This window comes from Sapajus apella, unplaced genomic scaffold (genome assembly GCF_009761245.1).
Source record: "Sapajus apella isolate SASKATOON/1434 unplaced genomic scaffold, GSC_monkey_1.0 scaffold120, whole genome shotgun sequence".
In the NCBI taxonomy this organism is placed as follows: Eukaryota; Metazoa; Chordata; class Mammalia; order Primates; family Cebidae; genus Sapajus; species Sapajus apella.
The window spans coordinates 4,656,662-4,671,393 of NW_022437060.1; the positions used below are offsets into that span (position 1 = coordinate 4,656,662).

General features: G+C 44.4%; 1 pseudogene across 1 annotated transcript; it reads left to right on the top strand.

The window, feature by feature from the left end:
* Positions 1–2,138: 2,138 nt before the first annotated feature.
* Positions 2,139–2,973, top strand: LOC116538544 (annotated as a pseudogene). Its single transcript, XR_004263676.1, has one exon. The product of XR_004263676.1 is annotated as a peroxiredoxin-2 pseudogene (transcript).
* The last annotated feature ends 11,759 nt before the right edge of the window (positions 2,974–14,732 follow it).

Genomic DNA, 14,732 nt, shown 5'->3' on the forward strand with positions numbered 1-14,732 from the left:
GTAGTGGTTTCTACAGATGAGTTGCAACATGCAACTTAAAACCATATCAGTGGACTTATGTACTCTGTTAGAATAAAATCTGCATGTCTATCTTATACTTTAAACGGATCTCTTACCTATGTGTGATTGTCTCACAATGAATATTTAGAAAATATCGGTCCACTGAATTGTGCAGATCTTCCAAATGTTGAAATACGTCATTATGCTATTTCCAAAAAATCATTAATATCATCACTGGTTTTGTCAATGAAACTGGCTTTCTTTTTTTCTTTAACGAGAGTTGGTGAAGTATATAATGACTAACAGCAAAGTTTCCTGCCCTACCTTGATTTGTACTATGGGACAAGCAGTTTTACCCACTGTTGGTTTTATACCAGTGTGCAAACGTCCACATAGTGAAAAAGGCAAGTAACGTTTTCCTGTTATTAAGAAAATAGTTTTGACCTTACCAATCTCCTCAAAGGGTTTTGGGATACCCTAGTGTTTCAGCCCATGCTTGGAGAAGCACTACATTAGCGTGACACTGAAAATATATTGTCATCTTTTTGCCTTATTTGCAAGTGTTAGATAGTTTTCTCTAACACCTCCAACTTTCACACAAATAAAGAGAGAGCATTCACCCTAGTTAGGAGCAGGAAAGCTAGTGGAGGAAGCCCAGTGGGGCTGGGGCAGGGAAAGGAGGGGGCAGGGAGCAGGTTTCATGGCTGTCACTTCCTGATGTACGAAACGTGTGAGCAAGACCACCCAGAAGAAGAAATGTCTTCCTCAGATTTGGCTCTGCAGGAAAGAGTATATGATCAAAGGAGGAAATAAGTCAGGGAAATCTTCCTAAAAGCAGATATGATGACCCAAAGGCAAGCGTGGGTGGGCTCAGGAGTTTCGCAACACAGTCAAATGCCAGTTAACCATTAATCAGCAAAGTTAATTAGCAGATAATCACTGTCCCTTAGGGTTTATAGGACTCTGCAACTCTTGCAGATAAATTAATTTCCAAAGAGAACAAACAACCCAACTCTTTAGAAACCAGATGTGAATATAGGCTTTTGTCTCAAGCCTGCAAACAGCACACTGATGACTTCTTCAGGATGGCTGAGCTCCTCAGCCCTGTGTACCCTGTTTCCTAGCTGGAGCACATGGATAGGGTAGGATGGGATGAAGTGGGTGGCATGGACCAGACACCCATCCATTTGACCAGCATCTCCTGTATCCTACAGCCCTGTGCTAAGAGATGGGGCCAGCACACTGGGCAGCAACTAGATGGAATCTGCTCATCATCCAGGAGGAGAGAGGCTTTAAAGTAGAGGCCACATGACCGAGTGTATATTTACAAGTCCATTGAGTGCCCTAGGAGGAAGGAGTACAGAACCATAAGAATATATTTTTTAAATGAAACTATCCTGGGCTGGGTCTGAAATGCTTCTGGGAAACAATGTCTTCTGCTCTGTGAGCTGGAGGCTGTGTAGGAGCTCATGGTCACAGGTAGGTACGCACACAGCGGATACCAGGGAAGAGGCCCTGTGTCAAGGCAGAGCATGGCAGCACAGTGACCACTAATAAGCATGGAGAATGAGAAGCACAAGGTCTGAGGGCAGGTGGGTTAGAACAAGTTCTTTTAATTCCCAGAAGTTTCTTATCATCCACTTTTTAAAGCCTGCTTCTGCTAATGGAACACAGTCTTTCTCCATCAGGCCTTGTTCCATTGCTGATGAGGAACTGTGATCCCCTGCAGAGGGAGAGGCATTCTGATTTTGGGTATTCTCAGCCTTTTTAGGCTGGTTTCTTCCCTTCGTTATAGATTTATCCATCTGTGGTCTCTATAATTACCGTCTTTATAATTGGGTTTCTGAATAGACGTCCAACTTGTTGATTCCTGGCTCTAAAATCTGAGCAACCCACTGCTCCGGCCAAAACAGCGGCTTTAAGATTGATGGTGCTTTTCTGACTCTGCACCGAGAACCGCTTCACCAAGGCAGCGGCAAAACCACCTCGCCGGCCACAGGAGTCGCGCTGGTGACCCTTGGGGCTCCTCCGCTGGGAATTTCCTGGTGCGTGAGCAACAAAAATTGATCTGAAAGTATGGCGTCCTCTCGTTCTCTGGGCTTTCACTGGGAGCTACAATCCCATCATGAGATCACGCGTGTGATCATCTGTGTGGCTAGCCTTTGCCCACGCAGCTTTCACTCATGGCCTCCGGTATCGCGCGCATCGGAAAGCCTGCCCGTGACTTCAAGGCCACAGCCCTGGTGGATGGCGCCTTCAAAGAGGTGAAGCTATCGGACTACAAAGGGAAGTACGTGGTCCTGTTTTTCTACCCTCTGGACTTCACTTTTGTGTGCCCCACGGAGATCATCGCGTTCAGCAACCGTGCCGAGGACTTCCGCAAACTGGGCTGTGAAGTGCTGGGCATCTCGGTGGACTCTCAGTTCACCCACCTGGCTTGGATCAACACTCCCAGGAAGGAGGGAGGCTTGGGCCCCCTGAACATCCCCCTGGTTGCTGATGTGACCAGACGCTTGTCTGAGGATTATGGAGTGCTGAAAACAGATGAGGGCATTGCCTACAGGGGTCTCTTTGTCATCGATGGCAAGGGTGTCCTTCGCCAGATCACTGTTAATGATTTGCCTGTGTGTGGGACGCTCCGTGGATGAGGCTCTTCGATTGGTCCAGGCCTTCCAGTACACGGACGAGCATGGGGAAGTTTGTCCCACTGACTGGAAGCCTGGCAGTGACACGATTAAGCCCAACGTGGATGACAGCAAGGAATATTTCTCCAAACACAATTAGGCTGGCCAACGGATAGTAAGCTCATGCCCCTACCTAGGTGCCTGTGCTGGGTGCCCACCTGTGCCCCCACCTGGGTGCCCTGTGCTGACCCAGGAAAGGCCAGACCTGCCCCTCCAAACTCCACAGCCTGGAACCCTGGAGGGCTAGGCCCAGGCCCTCCCATGCCTCCACCTGGGAACTGAATAGTGACGCCCAAACTTACTGACCTCATATAGAAGGATGATTCTGCAAAGAGACAAAGAGGACCTGCATGGAGACTAAGAAAGGGGACCTGAAGAGTGTGACATCTCAGGAGGCAAGGGAAGGGAGGACGTCAAGAGGGGGCAGTGGTAAGATGTGTCAAATACTACAAGAAAACACCAGTTGACTTTGGAAGCCATGTGGGATGCCTTCCTTCACCTTCCCGGTGTCCCCTCTACCCTCTGCCCTTTCCCTGCTCCCTACCCCAGGTGTCTGTCTTCACTAAACCATAATTTTCAGAAGGCAAAGAACATATTCCGTGAAGACAGGGGTGCCCCTGGCACACAACATGATGCTGTCAACAAGTAGGTTGTGAGCTAAAGTCTGATAAATGAATGCATGGAATAGAAATGTTCTAGCAACAGAAAAGACAGGGAGTGAACAAGTGCCTAAAGAAAGAACAGCTTCAGGGCAAATCATCAGCTGAACCTCAGAGGACCTTGAAAGCCTCTTCAGCTCTAATGTTGTCCTATGTCATGTGGTTGAGAGGGAATAAGGAAAACTTCTCATAAGAAACATGAGATGTTTCTCAGTAGCTCAGGAGACCTCATGCTGCTACTCTGAATGGCACGTTTCTATGATGTTGATGAATCACGCAGTTTAACTACTCAACACATGATCCTGCCTTCACAGAGCTTTCAATCAAGTTGAGAAAGAAAGACTCTAAGGTATCAAACAGGAAGATAATAATAGACAATAATAGTGCAACAGCAAATCTGAAGTCCTAAAGTAAAAGAAGTATAAGGCTGCCCATTGCTGGGTATTTAGCAATGTCATGGAGGAGGGGACATTAAAAAAAAAAAAAGATTGTGATTCACCTTCCTCATGTAAAAAAGACAAAACCTCCTATAGAAAGGGCATATAAATGAACAAGAAATTTTTAAAATAAGAAACACAAATGCACAAGAACATATGAAATATAATCAACTAGTAGTTACCAAAGAAAGGCAAATTGAAGCAATGGCAGAGTGTTTCAACTTAAAAGTAAAAAGGCATTTAATTTAAAGCAAAGACTTGGAATCAACCCAAATGCCCATTAATGATAGACTGAATAAAGAAAATGTGGCTCATATACACCATGGAATACTATGCAGTCATACAAAAAAGGTGAGTTCGTGTCCTTTGCAGGGACATGGATGAAGCTGGAAGCCATTATGCTCAGCAACTTAACACAGGAACAGAAAACCAAACACCACGTTCTCACTCACAAGTGGGAGCTGAACAATGAAAACACATGGACACAGGAAGGGGAACATTACATACCAAGGCCTATCAAGGGATGGGGGCAAGACGAGAGAGAGCATTAAGACAAATGCCTAATGCATGCAGGGCTTAAAACCTACAGGACGAGTTGATAGGTGTGGCAAACCACCATGGCACACATATACCTATGTAACAAACCTGCACGTTCTCCACATGTATCCAGAACTTAAGGTAAAATTTTTAAAAATTTAAAAATAAAAAAGATTTTTTAAAAGGTATTTAATTTAAAAGAACAATCTCTGGTGCTGCCAAGAATACAAGGAAATGGGCACAGGTATACACTGCTGAGTGTGCACACATCCACACAACCTCTCCGCAGGGCAGCCTGGCACTACGCATCAAAAAAGTTAGATGTGAACTGTAATTCACCCTCTGGAAATTCATCCTAAAAAGATAATTAAGGATGAGTACCAAAATTTAATCATAAGGATGCTCACTGCAGTACTATTTTTCACTACAAATAAAAGTTGAAAATAATCTACATTGCCAAACAGAGGAGTGTTAGTTAAATAAATGATGTGCACAACAGATGTGTGCAAACACTAAAAACACCTTCTAGAAATATTTATCAATATGAGAAGATGGTATTATCATACCATCTTAAATACCAAAAAACCGATTACAAAACCATATGTATATTATGGTCTGATTGTGAGGTCTTTTAGGCTGACCAATAGCACCATGGATGCTATGGCAATGCCCAGGACCCACATGTACACCTCTGAATGGCCTTCCAGAATTAGAAAATCTGAAATAACTGAAAGACCATGAAAAGAGGAAGAATGATCAATGATCAATTCCTGCAGTGCCTCATTAACTTGACACATTCTTCTATTGTTCCTTATTCCCACCTCAACTGATAAGGCAATTGGACTTTGTAACCAACCTTGGTCAACCTTGTGACTCCAGACCCTACCACCCCTTCCTAGCTTGCAAAAAACCACCCTCAACTGTAACTTCCACTGCCTACCCCACCTATAAAACCATCTCCTATCCCACCACCCTCTGCTGGCTCTTTTTTTGGACTCAGCCCACTCGCACTTGGGTGAATAAACAGCCTTGTTGTTCACACAAAGCCTGTTTTGGGAGGTCTATTTATTCAGAGAGCACATTTTAACACTGATGTTATTGGTGTTTGTGTCTGTGTGTGCACACATGTGCACAGGAGAACTGGAAGGCTATGCATCATTTTATTAACAGAAGTTAGGTGGATATGATTGTGAATATTTTAAAGTCCTTTGCACTTGTCTGTATTTTCTGACTTTTGTTAATAAGCTTTTGAAATGAGATTTTTTTAAAATAATTTTTCTAAAGAACTGGGTAGGGCAATAGATGAACAAAGTCAAAGAAGGTGACTCAGAAGTTGAGAAGGTTTTGTAGTGAAGGCAAAGTGGAAACCAGTCAGATGGGAGAGTAGGTGTGCCCCTACACTGGTCCTGTTTAGAATAGCCACAAAGGCCAACTAAATGTTATAAAGGGTGAAGGTTTCAGCCTTTGCATAGGGCTGTTTGTTCAAACTTCTATAAAACTTTTAATCCCTCTTATTCCAGGACAAATTTAAGGTTCCTTACAAATACACACGCAATGTCAACAATCACTTATGCAGCATCTGGTACATCCCAGGCACTGTACTTGGCTCTGGGGATGCAAAGCTGAATTGTAAGATCAAGCCATTCAGGGCCGAGTGGACTAGATGGCTCTCCAGCAGATAGGTACACTACAGCAGGAATCACAAAATGCTTGTCTCATACCTCAGCCTGGACAAGAGTTGTATTGTTTGGCCAGTTCAGTGCTTTTTGTTTGTTTGTTTTTAATTTGGATGAGTCTAGGTAGGACTTATAGCAGGAGTTTCACTCTCCAGTCGGAGACCACAGTTTCTACTTTCTTTCTTTTCACCATGGAGGCTTTGCACCATCTTTCTGGCCCATGAGGGCATTGGGGTTTGCTAGCCCTGACCACCACTACATTGTAGAGAAAAGAACATGGAATTTGCAGCCACATAGACAAGGGTTGCAGTCCTGCCATGATCTATGCAACCTCCAGCCAGTTCCTTAGCTCCTTAGTTCCCTCCTTTAAAATGGGACTTTGGATACTGTGAGTCTTGTAGCCTGTCAGGAGAGGCCAGGGAAGGGTTTTCCTGGCCAGGGCACATTGCGAAGGGCTGAAATCAAGCTAAGCATTGAGAGAAAGCACCTCACGCTGGATTCAGTGAAGTGGATCAGAAATCCTAGCGATTAAAAGGAACAGAAGGTCAGTGAAGTGTGAGCAAATCCAAACTGCGTGCCCAGCACCACGAGAATCAGGCGCCTGAGCACAGTCAAGCAGAGAAACCTGGAGCAGATATGCCCAGGCAGTGCTGGGAGAGGATGGCAAGCCCAGGCAGATCACCAAATCGAGAGAACTGCAGTCTGAATAGGGTCTGGACTCTCTGGGGCACACCCAGTACATTGCCAGAGTCCAAAATGGAATGGCGCACCAAGCTTCGCCCTTCTCATGCCTGCTGACTGGAACAATACTTATGGCCCTGTACTTAGAGTGGGCATCTTTTTCTCCCCAGCTTCCCTGTGTTATTTCCAGGTTTCTTCCACAGCAGAAAGCAGTCACTTCCAGCCCCCAGTGCAGGCCTTCCTTGCCCAGTTAATTCATGGGCTGATCTCTCTGCAGAAACATCACAAGACTTTCACGTGAACTCAATTCTTAATGCTTCAAATTCTCCCTATAGTTCCCAATTCCCCAGTATGGACACCAACTTATTCCTGAGGACTGGTGGTGTTTCGACAGCTGTGTTATAAGGCCCATAAAGAAGAAAAGTGTGCCACAATGGGTTAAATTACCCCATGGTTGAAAAACACTCTGGCACAGCCTGGTTAAGATGGACGCACAATTCCTGTGGGTCAAAACCTGACCCAGCAACTCCAGGCATCCTTTTGCCCCTAGAGAAACATTTGCCGATGTGTGAGTGTTCACAACAGTATTTCCAACAGCTAAAACACTAGGAACAACGCAGTGGGCCCTCCCCAATAGAATGGATAAACAAATGCTGGCATAGTCATTCAACTGAAAACAATATAGCAACATAGGATAAACATGGATTTGCTGTGATATAGCAAATCAATACAGCCACACACACCAACACCGGTATGGATCAAAGCACAATGTTGAATGAAAGAAGCCCACATGAAGCTGGAAAAGTAATCAGCACAAAGACAAAATCAGGCAAACCTCACTACTGTATTGTTAAGGGATAGATGCAAATGTGATAAAATTGTAAAGAAAAACAAGGGAGTGATTAACACAAAATTTAGGATAGTGCCTCCCACTGAAGACGGAGCAGAGGCAAAGCAGGAGGGACAGACAGGTCTTCTAAAGAGTCAGTACTGTCCTGTTTCTTACATGGATGCACATTCTATTAATACTCCTATGCTTCGAACTGTGAATATCTATCACATATGCTATTTTGCATAACTGATGTAGGTCACAATTTAAAAAACGAAGAAAATATAAACTAAATAATTCAATGGTGCTCTGAGGATAAAGCAAGTTCTCATTTGTGGGAAAAGAATTAAATATTTGTTTTCTGAAAAGGGTTATTTTGCATTTCGTTTTCTATTTAAATGTATTTAGTTTAGAAAAAACTCAACAGCATTCAGTACAATGTTGGATATAGAATTAGGTTTTGTTTTGTTTTTTTTTTTCTAAGAAGAAGAAAGTCTTTGAAAACAAAAAGTGAAAATGATGGGGAAAAAACAAAAATGTGGAAAGGATAAATTTCTACAAGCTAGAAAACCATATACTATGAGCCAAATGAGAGAACAAAACAAAACAGAAAGAGACCACTATTATTTTTTGGTATCTCAGCTTATCTTGTTCTTGAACTCTTATTGATTGCAAGATACCTGTAAATGCTCAATCTTGTCAGTCGAAGGCAGTTGGGCAATTAGTCTTCCCGAATGTCTCCTGTCCTCAAGAACATTCTGCTTCCTCCTACTCCCAGTGGCAGGTGGACACCAGGAAAGGTTAGGGTCCTGGTGCTCCCCGCTGGACCTGAGAAGGCAGGTGTCTGTGGCTGGAGGGACCCGTGGCCTGCAAGGCTGTGGTTCTTCCCCACTGATTCCACTGCCCTGCTGGGGCTGCCATTCTTTGGAGAGCCCAAGGCTGACACCACACCCATCGGATGCCCAGCTTCAAGGAACAGCTTGCCCAAGACCCTGGAAACCTGCGAATCACATCTCACACCTACCCCCAAATGTTTTCTCTTTGCTTTTGCATGTCATACTGATGCAGGGCAGGTGAATCCAAATCCGAAGCTTTGCCTGGGTGGGCTACTGGCTTTGCCCAGGGAAGATTTAAGGGTCAGCTGTTGGTGTTAGAAAACAGCTTTCACTAAAGCAGCAGCAGAGGTGTTGCACCTTGTGGAGCAGGGCTACCCCAGAGGCAGGGTGCCCAGAGCAGCAGCTCAGAGGCAGTTTTTTACTCACATTTGTATTTACTTTGAAAATTAAGGGACAGATTATGCAGAAATTTCTTGAAAAAGAGTGCTAACTTCTAGGTGTTTAGGTCATTGCCGTGGACAAAGATGATACTTCTTGGGTGTCGCCATGGCAATGGTAAACTGGCATGGCACTCTGGTGGGCATGTTTTACAGAAAGTTGTTTTTGCCCCATCCCCATTTTAGCTAGTCCTCAATTTGGTCTGGTGTCCAACCTCTGCCTTCTACCTCAATATAAGAAGCAGCAGCAGCCCCCTCACCCACTGCCCAGATTTTTCTGAGAGGTGTCTAGTCTTTCCAGGCTATGTCTGAAGATGCATGGACAAACCTTCTGCTCTAGGACTCACCCAGACACTTCTGGAAGCCTCTGTTCATCTGCCTCCTCCCCAGCAAAGGATGGGGGAAGTCAAGGATGCTTAAACCTACATTCTTGCCTCCACTCTCTCTGTCCACTCCGGCACTCAAATAGAAACACCATTCACTGCATTCCCTGTCTCTACAGTCAGCAGCTCAGCCTTGGATTCTTTGTTTGTGCATTCGTTGTGATCAGGTTGAGCTGCGGTTGAGAAAAAATAAAAAATAAAATAAGATGTTTTTCACTTATATACAGGCTAGCCTATCCATTGTCTATTGCTACATAGCAAATCACCACACATGCAGCAGCTTTTAAAAGACACAAATGTATTAACCCACAGCATCCCTGGACCAGAAGTCCCGGCACGGTGTGGCGCAGCTGCGTTCTGTGCTCAGGGACTCTCAAAGCTGAAATCCACTTTGGCTTTCTAGTGTTGGCTGGGCTGGGCTGTCCACAGACTCTGGGGAAGAATCCACTTCCAAATGCATCTATTGTTAGCAGAATTCAGTTCATTGCAGTTGCAGAACTGAGATCCCTGTCTCCTTGACATGCAGACCCCTCGTCTTCAAGCCAATAATCGCATGGCGAATCCTTCTCATGCTTCAAACCTCTGCTTTTCCCTTCTGCGAAGGGCTGGAGAAAGATCTTCCCTTCCAAGGGCTCATGCAATTTGAACTAGGTCCACCTGGTAAACCCAGGACAATCTTCTTATTTTAAGGTCAACCAATTAGTACCTTAGTTACATTTTGCCATGTCATGTACCATATCCATGAATAACACAAAGGACAAAAGTCATGAGGCCCAACCTTTGCCTTCCACAGCTGGTAAGGCAACTCTGCCTTAAGTCCTCAGGACCCAGCCTCCCTTCTACTCATCACTCCATCATCCCTGGAAGGGACCCCTGTCCCCACAGTCCAGGATTCAGCAACTGTATGCCAAGGCAGATGGGTATAGGGTTCATTCTATACCCTAGGGTTTTAAGGAAGGTTCCCAGCAGCTGCTACACAACATTTCTGACTTCCTCCCATTGGTTCTATTTTGTGACATCCTCGCCTAGTTGCAAGGGAAGCTGGGCAAGGTAGCTCCATTCCGGGGGTCAATGTGGCTGGGTACAAATTCTATCACTAAGAAAAAGATGGAGAGTGGGTAGCTGGGGACAATATGCAAAAGAAAATCTGGGGAAAGCCCATGAAACCCCTCTTTCTCTCTTGTGAGCTTGGCTTTCAAGTCTTTAAAACCTTTAGTTTGAAACTCAAGCTAAAACTGGCATTTTTGTTGCAGGCAATGGTCCTTTCCCCCTTCCCTGGACAATCAGTCTCAGTCTCCAGGACTGAATTTACTGGCAGGAAAGCTGAGAGAGAGGACGTGAATTTAGGGAGAAGATCATTATGGTACCGCATTTGAATGCAGAGATACAGGAGCGACTGTTGTCTCCTCATGTGTGTCTCCCACTGCTGTCTAGAAGTGTTTGACCCCAAGCTTTCCTTATGCTCCTACAAGCGGTAAAGAAGGAATGTTGCAAGCCTACCTTCATGCCAGTATTTAGTCCCAAGCCCTGTAAATATAATTCCAGTTGCAAAGCCTAAAGAAAGCAGGTGTGTTCATTTTCTTTTAAAGAAAGGAAAAATGATATTCCATAATGTCATGCAATTATAACCCCTCCAGCTTGCAAAAAAATGTCACAGAAATGGAGCCAATGATCTGCAGGAGCAATTTTCCAGTTTTGACCATGCTTAAGGAATACAGTGGATGGGTCCGTCACAAGCAGCCAGTGTCCTCAGTCACAGCTCTGCACAGCTAACCTAAAGGGTCACAGAGGTGGTTCCTAACCAATCAGGAAGGACTTACCTGGGCTGGAGCTCTCCTGGCTAATGGCACCCTAACTGGAGCACTCCTGGGGGACGTGAAGATTTCATAATGCAGACTGGTACTTCAAGTAGTTTATTTTTTCCTGATTCCTGCTTCTTAGAAAAAGTAATAAATTAGTAATTTCTGAACCTAGAGTGACCTGGAAGGAGAAAAAAAAAAACAGAAATGTTTGATTCTGATCAATCTGAATGTGCAAGGTGTCTCAGCCACTTCCCAACTACGAGAGCTTCTTAGCAAAACAACTTTAACTAGGAGTCTTCATCCTGGAATTAGGACATCAACATATGCCTTCCATTCCCAGAGTCCTGCTTCAAGGCTCTGAGTTCATACATGTGAATTCCAGAACATTAGCACATGCTCAGTGCAATCGGTAGCTAATGTTGTTGTCACAGTGCCATGTTGGATCAGGATTGCGTCATCATTAAAAATCAATGTTGTCGAGCTCGTCTGCAAAGAAGTTTGATTAAACAATCCAAGCTACTCTTCCTAACCAAGATCCATTGGGTATTGAGAGAGGGCTGAAATGTCACTGTTGAGTTGCAAGACAGCCTGGCTCTCAAATGACAATCTGTCCAGAGTGCAGGGAGGGGGAGGTCAAGGATGCTTGCTCTGCTTTAAAGGCACTTCAATCTCATTTTTAACACTCAGGAAATGCCAAAATATGAAGACTTTACCTGCTCTGCCTCTGATTAAAATGGGCCAGTAGCAGACACATAAGGGCTATCGTTTACCACAGCAACGCCCATGGCAAGAGATCCCCGCATTCCCACCCACTACCCCTCATGGTGTGGCCAGGATGACCCAGGGCAGACAACATGACTTTCTTGTAAGTATCAGAGGAATGAAAGCAGGCATCTGAAGAAATTCTTAGTCCAACTACAGACCATGGTGTTTAGGAGACTCCCACATTCTTGAATCAAGACTGACCTTCAGGTCTCACAAGCTCCCGGTCACGCTGATGCAACAAACCAGGGGCCACAGCTGGGAACCAGTGCTCCAGGGCAGCGGTCAGCAAACCAGAGCCCTCCAGTGAGCCAAATCCCACCTGCACCTATGTTTAGACGGCCCTCAAAACACAGATGGCTTTTATGTATTCGAATGGTTAGAGAGAAAGGGTAAGGAGCAGGGAAAGCATTTCATAATACCCGAAAATTACGGAAAATTCACATTTCAGTGTCCATAGATAAAAGCACATTGAAATGCAGCCAGGCTCACTCATGAAAGTGATGTCTGTGGAAGCAGTCCCCAACCTTTTTGGCACCAGGGACCAGTTCCATGGAAGACAATTTTTCCAAGACTGGTGTTGGGCGTGATGTTGGTTTGGGGATGAAAGTATTCAACCTCAGATCATCAGGTGTTAGTCAGATTCTCGAAAGAAATGCACAACCACCTAGATCCCTCGCACACACGGTTCACAACGGGGCTCGCATTCCCATGAGAATCTAATGCCGCAGCTGATCTGACAGGAGGCGGAGCTCAGGTGGTAAAGCTTACTTACCCACTGCTTACCTCTTGCTGGGCAGCCCTGTTCCTAACAGGACATGAATTGGTACTGGTCCACGGTCTGGGGGTTGGAGACCCCTGCTCTATGGCTATTTCGTGCTGCAATGGCAGAGCTGAGTACTTGCAACAGAAACCATAGATCCTGAAAATATATACTACGTGGTCCTTTACAGAAAATGCCTCCTCTAGGGAAAGCAAATGGCTCCGTGTAACACCTGAAAGGGAAGCTGATGCCCAGAGCCTGGTTTCCTACTCTTTGTCCTGTGTTCTGGGTTCACCTTAAGATGAGTGCTTTACAGAGAATAACTTCTTTAATGCTTAGGTATTAATAAAAAGAAAAGATATATTTTTAAGTTGCCTTTAATCTTTCCCTTTCTGCTTATATTCAAATGAAAGCAATTACAGGGCAGAGGCCTGCTAAGAAGCAGGATGATTTATGCAAAATTAACGTGGCAAGAGCTAGAAGCAAATGCATTTATTAAAGTAACCCAAATAATCAGATAGTAGCAAATAGAAAGAAAAATATATACAAACCTGTAATTCCTAGTATTTCATTTTCATTTACATTTAAATGTTAACACATCTTGTGGCAAATTATTTCAGGCTTTCTCTACCAGGAGAAGGGGGAAGAAAAATGCACTCATTGAAGGAACGCTTTGCAAGGGGCAAAAGTGATAAACTTCCCCAAGCCTATTTACAAATGCAGTCAATGAAACAGAATTTTAATGAATTGTGCCACATAATCTGGCAGTTAATGAGCTGCAAATGCCTTTGTCAATTGCAGTGACTGGGAACTAACTCTTTCAAGATCAATAAGAGAATTCTCTGCTCTGCGTTACCCAAAAGGGAACTCTGGGGAGACAGGAAGTTGTCAGAGAAATGTCATCTCTACGGGTCGCAGCAAAGCTGCCATCTGTTTTGTGTGTCTCCTCCCCACACCCACCACCCCACCCCCCATGCCTTACATTTAAATCCCAACTTCAGACTGAGGAGTAAAAGACAGTTTGGAGATCAAACAACACAGGTCCTATGAATTGCCAATACGAAATGACAACTAAAAGGTTTGAATGACTCTAAAAATATCTCCCAATATTTCAGCAACTGCACCGAGTCCAGAACGCTGGTGTGAACCTCTGGGAGCGGGTAAAACCCTTGACATTCAGTGTTTTTGATAGACAAAGGCAATGGGAAGTGGGTTGGTGAGGATTAAACAGGACTGAGGCATCCCGCTAATTTGTCCTTCCACAACACTTCCTTTATCTGCTGCTTTCATTGCTCTACTGCCAAATAATCACATTCTTTTTCAGAGGTCTGGGATTTGCAATTATGGTATGATCCATCTCTATCACCCAGAGTTGTTGCTAGGGAGGTGTGGGTGTTGCTATGGTCCTAATGCCACAGGACATAAGAAATCCCAGGTGGAAAAGACTCATCATTCAACAGCAGTTCAACATTTATTGAGCATGCACCAAGTGGAGACAATGAGGAACCTTGGGAAGGCAGAGATGAATGAGAGATCAAAACCACCTTTAATTTGCTCTTAGGCCACTGGAGGAGACAGACAATTAGGCTTGCTGAATGAATTAATGGACAATGGAGTTATAGATTTCTTGTTTGGCAGAGGCCTTAAAAAGATTTTATTTCGTGTTAGGGACCCAGTTAATATGTTTCAATTGAGAGGCAAGAAACTTATATGTCATTTCAACACCCATACAAACTAAGTGAAGCTATTTCTACCACACCATCCCCCGACACCCAATCTTGGAGTTTACTTAGAGGCAATTTCCCCTGCACCTGTGTTTTCATCTATTAAGGCACTCTCTCTCTCTCTCTCTGTCTGGCATCAGGTAAGAAACTATTAGCAAAAGCCACAAGAAAGCAATTTCAGGAGGGGAAAGCCTCATAAAATGTGAAAAATTAAAGCCGTCCTGGATGTTGCATTGAGGAGATTGCCACAGGCAATCCCATTCTGTCAACAGAATGTTCCACTTGGCTGCAACCAAGACACAGGTGAAATGTTTGACACGTGGCATGATAGAGAAAAGGGAGAAGGAGGTACTCCAAGAATTAGGCTGCCCCAGATCACCCAGCATTCATCCTAATATTCAATAAACTTCTGCCAGGCTAGAAAGAGAGAGAAAGATGCAGTCCCTGTCTTCAAGCAGTTTACAATCTGGCCAAAGAGGTAGGTTTGTATACAGATCTTCGTAACAGGGGGAAATGAAGCAA